The sequence below is a fragment of the Electrona antarctica genome (assembly GCF_951216825.1).
Source record: "Electrona antarctica genome assembly, chromosome: 9".
Lineage (NCBI taxonomy): Eukaryota > Metazoa > Chordata > Actinopteri > Myctophiformes > Myctophidae > Electrona > Electrona antarctica.
The window spans coordinates 20,514,632-20,518,854 of record NC_136790.1 but is presented as its reverse complement, the minus strand read 5'-3'; positions in this window follow the sequence as shown (position 1 = coordinate 20,518,854).

Here is a 4,223-nt window from a genome sequence, read left to right as displayed (position 1 = left end):
ATATTATAACCACACATGGGGGTCTATTAAAGTAATGTTAACTCCATAGACACATACAAAACAGAAAGAAATCACGGCACTGCATCTTTAAAGCACTGGAAAGACGGGGAGACCCTCGTTAAATGAAGAAACTATAAGATACTCTAATTCTTTTAAAAAAAAAGTTGTGTTTTAACCAAAGGAAATCACTTAGGCGCCTTTAACAAATGAGTTTTCTGCCTCAGGAGAAGTGTTCTCCTGTGATTACATCCGTATTAATCAGATTAATTCAATCAACAGTTTAGATCTTGTTGTTTTATATTCACATGGTGTGACAGAAATCTCATAATCTTGTACTCTTGCTGTCTTAAAGCTCTTTTTTTGATTGTCGGTGCTCTGAGATTACCCGGAGGCCCGTGGCGCCTCGGCGTTCAGCATTCCATTTTGCACGGAGAGATTTGATGCGGATTTGCCGCCGCTAATTATGTCTTGTGTGTTGACTGTTAATTAATGGGTCCATTTCCACTTGTGTTTCCTAAACATGTATTAATAGCTCGACTGGTGGCACAAAGGAAGTACACATGAGAGAGCCCTTTTGGCAAGTCATCAGTGGGAAATCATTAGATTAGCGCTTAGCCAAGCTAATGACAGCGTGGTGTCGAGTTTATGATGTACACGGTGTTGATGGAGAACACCATGCGAATGTGTTCTGAGTCAGCTCATACTGAAGATACGTGAAGGCCCCTTAGCCCAGTTTGGAACCGGGTGCATATCTGTTCCAACGGTCCGACACCCTCCCCCAAGCCCTTGACCTAAGGCTAACCGCACGCGGAAACAACGGGTGAGCCTCAACCGGCCACGTATGTCGGACACACCGGTGAGTCTTAACCGGCCACGTATGTCGGAGACACCGGTGAGTCTTAACCGCGGACTATTGGTACGTCAGATTAACGTATGCCCCTTTGGAACCTCACCCTTCCACGATAGCTCTGAGATGAGGTCCATGCTTCGTAGGCTGCTGGCAGAGTGTGACACTGGCCAACTGTACCTGAGTTTTTTACCTTTTCCCGCACATCGTACCCAAAAAGGAAAGGTGGTCCTCTGCTCTCAGATGTTGCAGATTGTTGCGGTAAAGAAAATGTTAAATAGCTTTTTTTGTGTTTTTTCCCCACACCGCCGTAACGGGAGCGGTACCGACACCTGCAGACGGGGGGTGGCTGCTCATCCACTAGATCTAATGCATCTGATACAAGATGTGTGACGTTTCCAATATCAGGCACTGTGAATTCCATAAGTCCACTTACTGTATGAAGTGCTTCTTCTCTGTAGAACTTGGTGCCTTCATTTCAATGAAGGAAAACAACAACTGCTTTGTAAACTTCACTTGCCAATGCCTTGAGTCTGGAGAACAATTTCATTACAGATCTGTCTAAACTTATGAACTCCAAAACATGATAATAATTACATTTTGTAATCATGGAATGTATATTGATTGCATATGATGATGGATACAGTGTATCAGCTGTGTAAATAATTTGAGAGATTAATAAATGTCAGTTATTTCAACAATATCCTAATGTGTTTTGTGTATTCATGTCAGTGCAATACCCCCAGGGTATGACAAACAAAAGTAAAAGAAAATTAAAATGGTATAAACATATAAAAGTATAGTCTTGCCATTGGCCTTTTCTGGGGAGAGTTCAGAATAAATCACGTCTGTCAGGTGGAAGCCTCTTGTCCAAAACTGTTACTTTTCTGGATTCAAATGTAGAAATGGCAAAGGTAGCTTATCTACAAGCTCAAACTGCGTTGCTTGCTTCATGTCATGTTTCTAGCTTGTGGTTCTGCTACTTAACCCATTCTGGGCGGGAACCCGTTTTGGTGTTTTAAACATGTTATAATTTAGCTATTGAAAAATAGCAGATCTACAAGCTCATAGCGCGCCACCGAGTGGCGCGCTACGAGCTTGTAGGTCTGCTATTTTTGAAAAATCGTGAAAATATTTATTTCAGAAAACTGGAGGATTTAGAAGATTTTTTTTTAATTTCGAGGTAAGGCCTAAATGGGTTAATGCTTTTGGATGACACTGTAGTATGATAATTGGAATCAAATTGTAGGGCGTTACTTTAGGGGGGAAATAGTAGTATTGCGATAAGAGGTTTCTGTGTGGAGAAAGAGCAGATGTGTGCACTTTGTGTGGCTGTGTGCCTGTGAGCCCTGCAACGTTATCCACTGCTGGGATAACATGGACTTGTTATCCCAGCAGTGGAGCAACGCTATCAGGCCTCCAGCAGTGGAGCAACGCCATCAGGCCTCCAGCAGTGGAGCAACGCCATCAGGCCTCCAGCAGTGGAGCAACGCCATCAGGCCTCCAGATAACATGGACTTGTTATCCCAGCAGTGGAGCAACGCCATCAGGCCTCCAGCAGTGGAGCAACGCCATCAGGCCTCCATCCCAGCAGTGGAGCAACGCCATCAGGCCTCCATGTTATCCCAGCAGTGGAGCAACGCCATCAGGCCTCCAGATAACATGGACTTGTTATCCCAGCAGTGGAGCAACGCCATCAGGCCTCCATCCCAGCAGTGGAGCAACGCCATCAGGCCTCCAGCAGTGGAGCAACGCCATCAGGCCTCCAGATAACATGGACTTGTTATCCCAGCAGTGGAGCAACGCCATCAGGCCTCCAGCAGTGGAGCAACGCCATCAGGCCTCCATCCCAGCAGTGGAGCAACGCCATCAGGCCTCCATGTTATCCCAGCAGTGGAGCAACGCCATCAGGCCTCCATGTTATCCCAGCAGTGGAGCAACGCCATCAGGCCTCCAGATAACATGGACTTGTTATCCCAGCAGTGGAGCAACGCCATCAGGCCTCCATGTTATCCCAGCAGTGGAGCAACGCCATCAGGCCTCCAGATAACCTTTTTCCACAGATGCCGATTCCAACGTGATGAATGTCTGCACCACTGCTGCATGTTCCCTCGGCCCCACTCCGTGTGAGAATGAGAAGCTTTATCAATAAATACCATGGTTTTTTGGACATGTATTTACAACTATCGGGGATATTCTCTCTCTGGTTTGAAAAAGAAATGCCCTTTTTCAATTTTACACGACGTAATATGCCAGTCTTTCACAACCAATCAATTCTTTCATAGACAGATCATTTATTAATATACTGGTACAGGGATGTCATTTATGTTGGACAAACACTGCCCCATCTCCCATTGGATCTTGAGTCAAGATCCAATGGGAGTGGGACTGTCAAGATTCTTGACAGTCAAATCCTGCGTGTATTACAAATGCAATCTGGGTTGAGAGATTAAAATAAATGTAACATGAAGGTTTTTGGTCCATTTGTTTCAAAGTGTCAAATTGACGAAGGAACATGGTAGGATTGATGGGGGTGAATTTAACTGAAATAAAATAACTATACCCCAACCATTAGCCTGTCGTCACCATACTAATACACAAATCTGCCAGTGCGACTGATTCGTTATATTGCACGTTATATGTGCGTGATTGCAGGCGTGCATCTGTGCGTGCGTATACCTGTGCGAGTGCACGCGTGCATCCGTGCAATCCGTGCATGCGTGAGTGCATGCGTGCATCCGAGTGAATGCACACATCCGCGTGCACGCACATGCGTCTGTGCGTGTGCGCGCACATAACACAAATGGACTGCTCCATACATGTTCATCGACCCGTATCATCATCAAGTCACACGGCTGTCACCGAGGTCAGTGAAAACAGACTCCCATCTTCCCCCTCCCTCCAGTATCCTCCCTGCACATCTTCCCCCTCCCTCCAGTATCCTCTCTCTGCACATCTTCCAGCACACATTAACCCCCCCCTCCCCACTTCTCCCCCCCAAGAGACTACACTTATACCTGTGCCAATATTATAGTCGATGCCCCCACTGTGGCCTGGGGGGGGGTATGGCTTTTAATAAGGTATGTATATTTATATGATCTCTCTGTCGATGGCCCCATCTGGATCGATACGGAGATTAGTATTTCACACCGAATCGGATGACACCCTCAGGGCTGCGGATGGAGGAGCGTGGCCGCACAGCCAGCGGACATTTTGAAGGAAGTTTGTATTACAGAGGAATATTTATATATATGGACTGTGTTGACTGAATATGATGAGGCTACTGCTGTATTAGATGAAGAATGGCAGCTGAGGAGCGGATGACTATTGACCCTGAGGCGGCACCGGATTCATACTTTATTTATGAGCCCGTCCA